The sequence below is a fragment of the Notolepis coatsorum genome (genome assembly GCF_963971535.1).
Source record: "Notolepis coatsorum genome assembly, chromosome: 5".
In the NCBI taxonomy this organism is placed as follows: domain Eukaryota; kingdom Metazoa; phylum Chordata; class Actinopteri; order Aulopiformes; family Paralepididae; genus Notolepis; species Notolepis coatsorum.
In genome coordinates, this window is record NC_140169.1 from 136,000,778 (window position 1) to 136,011,785 (window position 11,008).

The window sequence follows — 11,008 nt, forward strand, 5'->3', positions numbered from 1 at the left end:
ACATAGCGATCTCTGTCTGTCCTACAGCACATGCAGGATGATGTATTGACCCACGGTTAAACACTACGCCACACACCTCTCACTCTCACCACATTGCATATCGGGTTTGTCCAGGCTCGTTTTCTACAATCGCAAAGGAAGGCGTTTTGTAAGGCCCTCTGGGCCCTCCCTCAAGGCCCCTACGCTCTGCATCTTCTGGCTGCCCCAGACCCACTCCAGAACTTCACACCAGTCACAACAGCCGAAACCCGGCCGATTTTCCACTGTTGACTAAAAACGATATACTATAAATATATATATATATGTAACGGTTGTGACAACGTCACCTTAAACTTCAATGCCCCGAGTGGGAGTCGAACCCCGGTCTCCCACACCGCAGGCAGCAACAGAGACCACTATACCAAGAGGTGAATTCACTTCTAAGTACTGGGTCTATGCGTCTTTTGAGGATGTGAGAGTGAGTTTAACCCATAGCACCGCTACTCACCCCAGGGCCCAGCCCTTCTTGCTTCACGATACCATCCGTTACATATATATATAAAAAGAAGAATACTAACCTTCGTACTGTCTTTTACTATTATACACTTTTCTACCTTGCCTATACTACTACTACCTACTATGCTAATATGTCTATGCTACTCTACTATGCACTTAAAACTGTAGCACTCACGTTCGACACTGTTTGGCGAACAATGTTACTTACCTGTAGCTGCCAGAGTTGTACCCTTCCTGCTGACTTGTTGTACAGAACTTTCGCTTTGGATAAAAGCGTCAGCTAAATGACTAAATGTAAATGTAAATCTAAAAAAAAATCAGCAACCTGTATAATTGAATCAGGCATGGATGGTTGTTGTGGATAAACACATCTTCTGTGTATATTTCCATGTGTTTCCCAGAGCTGAATACTATTGATAAGAACAGCAGTATCACAGCAACTAGCAGAGGGTACAGTAAACCCTCTTTGGTTTAAACCTTTAATTTTTTCTTTATATGTCCCCTGGCAGCAAATATCTTTAGAGACATCTCTTTTCTTTCTATTTAAATATATATATATTTTTAATACTAACCCTTCGTTTTTAACCTTTAACAACATCAAGAGCTATTTCACAGAAGGGTTCGTTAAAGTCGACAGGAGCCACATTCAGAATAAGTCTTCTTTGAACAGCGTTACAATTATATAATGCAAAGTCAAAAGATGCCCAAATTGGCTGACTTGTGGCATCATCAAAAGCTTCCATAAAAAACCTAGGGAGGGGGGGGGGGGGGGGGGGGGGGGGGTAGAGGTGATGTAGGGAGAGGATTGGTTGCTTGGCAGGGGAGGGAGGTAGGGGAGGCTACAGGAGTGTGGGGTAGGGGCCTGGCCGCCTGGGGGAGTGTTAACCATGGGCCAATACATCCAGCATGTGAAGAAGACATAGATCACTGTTATAGACATGTACCAGACAGCTGAACACGCTCACGCATCAAACACGCACACGCACCAAATGGTCATTTTCATACATAGGTGAGACTGCTGTAGAGTACATACTGCTGTGGTCAATGAGGTCATGTAGTTCAGAGCTAAGACAGACAGTCCCTAGTGGTGTACAGAGCTGTGTAAAGAAAGAGTTCATCTGTAGTGGAAGATTATAGAAAACCATACTTCACTTTGGTAACATGTTTACCCGGTGGTAAGTATTTGTGTAATCTCAGGATACGCAAATGGATATCCATGTAGTACAGGATAGGAAATAGGAAAAGTATAACCGACGCATTCATTCAAGGTGTGTGTATTAAAGGTCTCGTCCAGAGATGAATCCTGGAGCTGCATGGTTGGAGGAGAATGATTGGACATACTGTAGTAACGATAGGAAAATAGTCATGTTTTCTGTCTCGTGCCTTTTAGCACTAGAGTGAAATAAAGCTGGCTATAAAAGCACAGATGATTGTTTGTGTCAAAAGGTCGGTCTTGAATTCATTGTTGTCACTTGAAGCAGCTCCGAGTTTTGCCTCCTGATGACATCACAGATGAGAACCTTTATTCTCAACTATGGTAGATAACTGTTCATGCTAACTGAATTATCTTAAAAGTAACACGCACAACTTATTTTAGTGTGTGTGTGCGCGCGCGCGTGTGTGTGTGTGTGTGTGTGTGTGTGTGTGTGTGTGTGTGTGTGCGCGTGTGTGTGTGTGTGTGTGTGTGTGTGTGTGTGTGTGTGTGTGTGTGTATGTGTGTGTGTGTATGTGTGTGTGTGTGTGTGTGTGTGTGTGTGTGTGTGTGTGTGTGTGTGTGTGTGTGTGTGTGTGTGTGTGTGTGTGTGTGTGTGTGTGTGTGTGTGTGTGTGTGTGTGTGTGTGTGTGTAGACTAATGACGTACATGGGGTAAAGAACATGACACTTGTTTTGTTAGTAGGAGATAACAAGTCATTTCATATGAACAAACACTCCATAGATTTATATATATATTATGTATATTTCAACAATATTAATATGGCCACTTCATGTGTGAGAGAGAATATTTTCTTAAGATATGAATGAGGGAAAGGTTTTTCAGTGTTTTTTCATTCATTAAGTATGTAAATGAATTGGCAAAAAACCTTTTCCCTTTAATAGGTCTAACGATAAGGGCTCCAGTGGCAGCAGACTAACCCACCCCTCGCCCCCCCCCCCCCGCCCCTCCACCCCCTCGCCCCTTCACCCCTTATCAAACGGTGCCAGCAGAGCCAGTGTCAAGATGATAGTAGACACTCTGTTTTTAAAGGGCTTAGAGTCTATCTATATGGGAGTAGAAACATTTCCAAATCATAATTACCATTATGATGAATACATAAATATTTTAGAGAAGCCCAGAAAAAAAAATACAGAAATAATTTGGGATCTTATCCTTTCAGAAACATGAACAGCATATACATAATTTAAAATGTTAACAATTCTGGCCACTTATTCACAGGAATATGATCTATTATTAGATTGTAGCCATCCCAAGTGGTGCGATTAAAGTTATATAGAACGTGGCCAGAAGAAGAAATGATAAATGTTTGGACGTACCATTGTTTTGGTGGTCCTTGGCCTGTTGAACACCACAGTCAGACGCTGTGGTGTGAACCCCTCGTCAAAGAGTGAGGAAGGGAGGGCTGAGCTTTCACTTAACAAGCAGTTGTGACTGGTGCTTTACTACAGTCCACCACCAGGAGGCACTGGCATGCAGGCAAAAGATAAACTAGATTGTGGGCAACATTGACCCTGTGCAGCTGTCAGGTAGAGCTGGTCATCTCACACCCAATATCCACTAGTACAAGTGTTGAACTCAGAGGAAACAGAACTGAAGTATGGTATGGTATGGTTTATTTTCTTAATCCCCGAGGGGAAACATGGTTTGCCACCAGAGCGAATACACATATACAAACATGAAAGACACAGTTACATGATACAATACACTACAGGATACACAACACAATAGGAGAGCCTCTTAACACAGTGCTATCGGTATTCGTTAAAATGGTGGGTGGCCTACAAAAGATAAAATGGTGTTCAGTTTAGTCCTGGTTCGCTTGGCTATGGTGATCTCCAGGGAATCAGGAGGAAGGCCAATCACTGAGCCAGCCTTTTGAATGATTTTATTTATACGGTTTTTGTCCGAAACAGTGATGCTGCCCCCCCAGCAGAGAACAGCATTGAACAGGACACTAGCCAGGATACCTTGGTAAAATACATAGAGAAGTGACCTGCTGATGTCAAAAGAACGAAGTTTTCTCAGATGAAAGAGCCGAGACTGTGTTCTGCTTCCAGTCCAGCTTACCGTCCAGGTGAACGCCAAGGTATCTATAGGACTGGACTATTTCAACCTCCTGCCCCCTAATGATGACAGGAGAGACATTCACCTTCTTCCTACTGAAGTTGATGACCAACTCCTTGGTTTTTTCGATGTTTAATTCCAAGAAGTTGGCATCGCACCATGGACAAATGAGTCAATCTCCTTTTTATAGGCTTGGTCATCGCCTTTGTTGATTAGACCAATCAGCGCTGTGTCTTCAGAACATTTTTGCATATGGCACATGGCCTCGCTATGTCTGCAGTCCGCAGTATAAAGAACAAAGAGGAAGGGCGCCAAAACTGTTCCCTGGGGGGCTCCAGTTTTTGTCCAGATGACATCCGATACTATGTCATCCGATACTATGTCATGTAGGTCAATATAAAGGCCTGTAGACGGTTTTAGAGTGACGACAATAACAATCTAAAAAATATCCATGTTTAGTTCCTGTTGCAATGTTTGCTAATATCAATAGTTGACAGGAAATAAATTTTGGCTCCAAATTGTTCCCTAGCAACAGAATTACAGTGAAAGTGCCTATAGACCTTTTCAAAAGAATTCCGTTGCTAGGGCAACAGCTTGAGACCAAGTGTATTTCTTGTCAGCTATTGATATTAGCAAACATTGCAACAGGAACTAAACTTGGGCCCATGTGTTTATGTCATTATGTTTTAAAAGATCTACAGAGTCCTGAGGGGGACCTGACTAGATCTAGTATCAGCACAAAATAAAACATTATTCAATATTATTTGTTTGCTTATTTAAAAAGAAAACGTGTGCAAAACCCTTTAGTGATGTACTGGAATGTACATATAATATAATTTTCTCAATGAGCTGAGCGGCCAATGATACTGACAACCAACAATTGATGATTCACAAACACACACGCCTACACCTAAACGATACTACTGAAACTAGTCACGGAAGGAGTCTAGACCAACAGATCACGAATCTATACTGATGGTTGCTACATCATTCTCAAGAGTATAAGCCCTTTTCGGACATAGACACTATGCTAGTCAAGATGAGAAGCACGTTCAGACACAGACTCATATCCCCTGACAGTCAACTAACCGCCTCGGCCAGTCCTTCATACCAGCGGCCATCAGGCTCCACAACAGTGGGCAGGGACCACTGCCAGACATCCAACTACAAGGAACTTCCATCACTGAGTGTGTCTGACTCCCACCTAAACGGACAATATATAACGTATAAAGAATATCACGGCTACATACCTTATGCATACTGCACCTTATGTGTATACTGTATACTACTTCATCAGGAGGAGAAGATGACTTTTGACCTAAATCTAGCAAAGTTGTTTACCATTCCAGTTAGGTACATGGTGCCAAGGTTGATTCTCCTAACTGGGCCATTTTCATCTGCTTGAACAATCTTATCACACTTTTCACTGTAACCTTGCTATTTACATTTTAAATTTTTATGCTCGCTTATGCCTGTATTTTTTACTGTTGTATGTCCGTTCTATTTTATAATTTTTTGACTATTTTTAAACTTAATCATTTTAAACTATTTTATTATTTGTATTACTGAATAGAGAGCCTATTAGGATGCTAGATCCTAATGTGAAACACTGATTTACCATACCTTGCTATGCTCGCTCATGCCTGTATTTTTTACTGTTGTGAAGCACTTTGAACTGCAACCTCTGTATGAAAAGTGCTATACAAATAAAGTTTTTTTTTTAATTATTATTATTTAGTTATTATTATTATCAGAGCATATATTTAGCATTTTATTTAGCTTTTTTTTTTATTATATTAGATTAGATTTTAGATTTTATATATATATATTGTAACTATATTTATTGTAAGGCAAATATAATAATGATTATTGTATATTTGTTTCCATGTGTAATATATTAGTGAAAGGCAGACATCTATGATGGAGTGGGTGTGGCAGGGGGACACGTGGTCTCAGGTTCATGAAGTCATGCAGCATCTCGAAGTCATGCAGCATCTGGAAGACATGCAGCATCTGGAAGACATGCAGCATCTGGAAGTCATGCAGCATCTCGAAGTCATGCAGCATCTGGAAGATGACACAAGGGTGGTTGCCTGCCATGAAGCGCTCATGTAAACACAGTGTTGCACTTCTCTGGGCCAGCTGCCTGAGTCTAGTCAGCATGGTCATCTGGAGACGTTTGAGATGGTTGATGAGAAATACAGTCAGTATCAGCAGCTAGTTAACGCTTCATTTCAGTCGCCCAGATGAAGTTTAGCCATGTTCAGCGACAGACTCATACCCCCCCCAACACTCCACTAACCGCCTTGACCAGTCCTTGGTGCCAGCGGCCATCAGGCTCCATAAACATGGGCATGGACTGCTGCAGCTGGAGAACTCACGGCTGCAGAACTCGAGAACTATTAGGAATGTCTGACCACTAAGTGTGTCTGACTCTTAACCACTAAAACCTGCACGGACTATGAGCGTATGACGTATATCATGCCAGTTAGGGTAAAAACCCTCACATGCACCTTGTGTATACTGTTTATTTTTCTCATATCTTTATATTCAGAGTTAGTTATATTGTTTACACTGTTTACTTTTCTCATATTTGACTGTATATTCAGATTTCATTGTATTGCCTATATTTATGTATTTCTTCTATTACTCTCACCATACCTGTATCTCTCCTCCCCCATGCTGCGATGACACCCAAATTTCCCCAAGGGGATCAATAAAGGAATATCTTATCTTATCAAATGGGAGTTACATACTATAATCCTTGGTAAACATCAACAGCAGCAGAGTGCTCCACCTCTTTCTCCGTGTTCTTGATGCAGCCATCACCCAACTTGAAGATGTTGGCGCCGATCGCTGTCTCGCCGGTGTCATAATTCATGCACTTTGCCAAATTATCCTTCCTCCAGGAAGCACTGCACCGCAAAGAAACAGGAGGGGCCGTCAGTAATTGACCCTGTATCATGACCCTTTATCATGTCAAAATCCTTAGCAGAGGCAGCCGACGAGTCAACTTTATTTATGCAGCTCTTTAAACACAAGACAAGATGGATCCAAATGGCTTCATCAAACAGGAGGAAGGCAAAGCAGAAATACATTTAGTCAAATAAATATATTTTAATATTTGAAATTTTTCATTTAGTCCCCTGCTTTGTTCCTCAAACTATGGGTCATGATGACTCTGTTTCCTGTCATGACAATATTAATATTTGTAATGAACATTAGTTGGTTGGGTTGATTGGTTATGAATATTTGTAATGAACATTAGTTTGTTGGGTTGATAGGTATCTATTTCCTGTCATGACAATATGAATACTTTTAATGAACATTAGTTTGTTGGTTTGATAGGTATCTGTTTCCTGTCATGATAATGTGAACTCATGGTACGCACAAATTGAACGGCCAAGACATCCCCCCTCACTCCCCCTCATCGGGGAAAGCTGAAAGGCAAATAATTTGTTCCTAAAACGTTGTATCTGTGCATTTAAAACTTGAAAAAGATCATTGTGGTTGTTTGAGTTCAGTGCTGATAAATGTGCACAGGAATGATAGGTTCTAGTTCATTGCCAAGGCACAGGCATTTAAAAAAAAGAAAACATTTATTTAGCCTGCAGGTTTGTCCCAATTGAGATCCAGGATCTCTTTTACAAGGGAGACCTGGCCAAGAATAGCAGCAACACAAAATCTCTAAATAAATATAGACATACAGATAAAAGTAATGTTACAAAATGATCAGATAAAACATTTGCACACAGAAAACCTGGTTACAATAGGCTTCACCATCAGCCCTTAAATACATTCAGGATTACCAGGCTTTGAATCTTCAGATCAGACTGGAGATTGTTCCATGCAGTAGGTGCGGAAAACCTAAACGCTTTCTTTCCCATTTCTGTTTGGGAACAGCAAAATGCATACAAAGTGCATTGTAATTTCCACCATTCAAATTTAAAAGAGACGATAAATAAATCGGAACCATACCAAGAATGGCCTTGTAAATCAAAACATACCAATGACTGAGCCGACGTGCACATAAGGAAGGCCAGTTCACTTTTGAATATAATACACAATGGTGAGTAAGATCCACAGTTTGTAATACATCTCAGAGCCCCACGATACACGCTATCCAGCATGTGGAGACAGTGAGCAGAGGCGTTCATATATAACACATCACCATAATCAATCACAGGTAGAAAGGTAGACTCCACCAGTTTCCATTATGGTCCCCAGATGCCGAACTATGGATGCCCGCTGCTCATAAATAGTAGATAGCATGGGTTAAATGCACAGGGAAAATTCCTGGTATACTGTGAATGTACTTGTTTAATTTGTTGAGGGAGGAAAGAGTATTGATTATCCATTTTCCACACCCAGGCTACTGGCTGCTGCCCTAACGTCATGTTGAGAAGATTCTCCCAGGTGTGAATATGTGTGTGTGTGTGTGTGTGTGTGTGTGTGTGTGTGTGTGTGTGTGTGTGTGTGTGTGTGTGTGTGTGTGTGTGTGTGTGTGTGTGTGTGTGTGTGTGTGTGTGTGTGTGTGTGTGTGTGTGTGTGTGTGTGTGTGTGTGTGTGTGTGTGTGTGAGTGTGTGTGTGTTAGTGTGTGTGTGTGTGTGTGTGTGAATGTGTGTGTGTGTGTGTGTGTGTGTGTGTGTGTGTGTGTGTGTGTGTGTGTGTGAGTGAGAGAATGTGTCTGTGTGTGTGTGTGTGTGTGTGTGTGTGTGTGTGTGTGTGTGTGTGTGTGTGTGTGTGTGTGTGTGTGTGTGTGTGTGTTAGAAATTCATGACTGATGTTATACAAGGAAGAGACGTCTCAGGTACACACACTCACACACACACACATACAGGCTCTCTCTATTCTCGAAGTCAACTTCCTGTCTCTTGTTGCTAGGCAACTGCGGCGTTGGGGAAACATGCACCCCGGGTACATTGTGTACGGTTCATTTAGTGCAGAAACGGATCGGAAAAGAGGCAAATTAAACACAATCAAGGGTAATTTTCTTCAGTGCATCACAATGCCAAAGAGCTGCTGTGTTACGCTTTGTACTAGTAATAACATAATCAAAAATCCAAATCGAAAGTTTTATATAATACCAGTTGAGGCATCACAGATAGCTGGCGGCTATCAAGAGGGCACATGTAGACTCAGACGGGAGAGTCGATCAAAGCAGACCCTGGCCCCCAAGTCAAATCATATGTATGTCTGCTCTACCCATTTCATAACAGGTGAGAATAAGGAACAAATATGTATATCGTAAATTAAGTTGTATTGGCTGTGAGGCTGTAAACGGCAGAGAAATGTTAGCTGCTAGCTACTTCACCATATAACGTTAGTCAATTCTCTTCAAGTAGCCTACTACATGCCTTTTTTTTCGCCTTAGAATCACCAGAAAGGCTTTCGAAATAGTGAAATGACATGTTGGCCTCAATATTTTCAAAACAAATTATATGAAAAGGTTATGAAATGAACAAGAATGTGATCAAATATGTAATAAAAACGGAGCTCAACGCATACATTTGATCGTAGAAATCCGTTTGTTTTCCACCATACCAAGATGACGGCGGTCTCGTGACATCAGAGTGTCTTCGAGAATCTCTTTCACTCTGTCTCTCCATTCCTTCTCTCTCTCTCTCTCTCTCTCTCTCTCTCTCTCTCTCTCTCTCTCTCTCTCTCTCTCTCTCTCTCTCTCTCTCTCTCTCTCTATTCAATTCAAAGGTGCTTTATTTGCATGCATGTCAAACAATTAACAGTATTTTTACAATGTAAGATTGTTATGTTTTTTATATATTTATTTTTTAGTCAATGTGTTTTTAAAGTCTTAGACGTTACAGTAGACATTACAGACGTATCAAACATAAGCACACACAAAACAAAACCAAGAAAACATAAAAACAGTTCACAGAGCACTTCAATACAAAACCGTTACAATACAATACAGAGTCATTAACTCAGGAGGTGAGAGACATAGTCAACCGTTCCACCTGAGAAATAAAGGGCTGCCACACCACATCAAACTTTCCACTTGATCCCCGCAATGTGTATTTTATCTTTTCCGCTTTTAAACAATACATAATGTAGCAGGGTGGATTATCCCTGCTTCGTGGGAACGGGTGTGCACAGCCACTGGGTAGCGAGACACAGTAGATCTCTGTCTGACTGCACCTCCGTCTTTGGGTCTGGAGCATCAACTGGAGGCTGGCCGTGGGAGTGAATGGTTGCCCGGGATTTACCAACCTGGTCTGGTACTCTGGTCTTCCTCTCCCTTCCAGGGCGGTCAGCAGTACTCCCCAACACGCTCTCACTTCCCCCAATTACTCCTTTAACCCTCCCACACCTAGTGACTGAATTGTAAATAAATAACTTGGTTCCCCCCGCAAGCAGTACCCTCCCTCAGTGACACTAGAAACCTAACAGTAAGAAGGGAAAGGTGGAATAGGAAGGGGTTAATTGCAGCAACGTTACCCACACCAAAATGGCTAATACTGGGCACAGGAATGGACACGCACACAGAACCCCATTTAAGCCTTTATGTTAGTTGGTACTATTCGGTTACAAGGATTTAATAAGAATGGTCAAATAGAATGAAGTCCTACTATTACTCCGTTTGTAACTCAAGACCTTATAGACTCTTATTTACACCCACCTCTGGGTCGGTACCAGGGATAATATATTCCAATGTGCTCGACTCATCACCCAGGTCTGGGTTAGTACCATGTACAATACCTCTATCAGGCTTTAATTATATGGCAAGAATAATATCTCTCTAAGGCTTTACTTATGATGCACCAGGTCTGTAACCTCCCCACAGGGAAAGGGTTAATTAAATGGGAATTATTATTAAAGAACCAACACGTTATCACACTCAAAGGAAATAAAAAATGTGGGCCCACTGTACCAAAACAAGAGTCCTATACTAATGCCGGCATAGAATGTATATGGGGTACCCCTATGAACTGTAGTTAGCAACCATTCGCTTCGCCCGTAGGCCGCATTACACTGTGTACTGTGCAATAAGATCCGGCACACTGGTGCTCTGATGTACTCAACCAAGATGGCGTCCTCGCCGCGCCCCCACTGTTCGGGGTAGCAAGATGGCGTCGACCGCTCTCGTCACGGGCACTAGCAAGCGGGGCTGAAGCAGAGGAAGCAGTAGCGGGCTGTGAGCGTGTGCTGGATGATGGCGCCTCTGCTGGACGGGAAGAACTCCCGTGCTGGGCTGAAGACCGCCGGTGCAGAGC

At 42.0% G+C, this 11,008-nt stretch overlaps 1 protein-coding gene across 1 annotated transcript in view; it reads right to left on the reverse strand.

The window, feature by feature from the left end:
* The window catches only part of LOC311227976 (uncharacterized protein), a 5,621-nt gene extending 2,502 nt beyond the window's left edge, over positions 1–3,119 (reverse strand). The window contains exon 1 of the mRNA XM_084313861.1: positions 3,028–3,119. The gene's annotated coding sequence lies outside the window, so the exon portion shown is untranslated. The remainder of the gene's footprint in view (positions 1–3,027) is intronic.
* Positions 3,120–11,008: the final 7,889 nt, after the last annotated feature.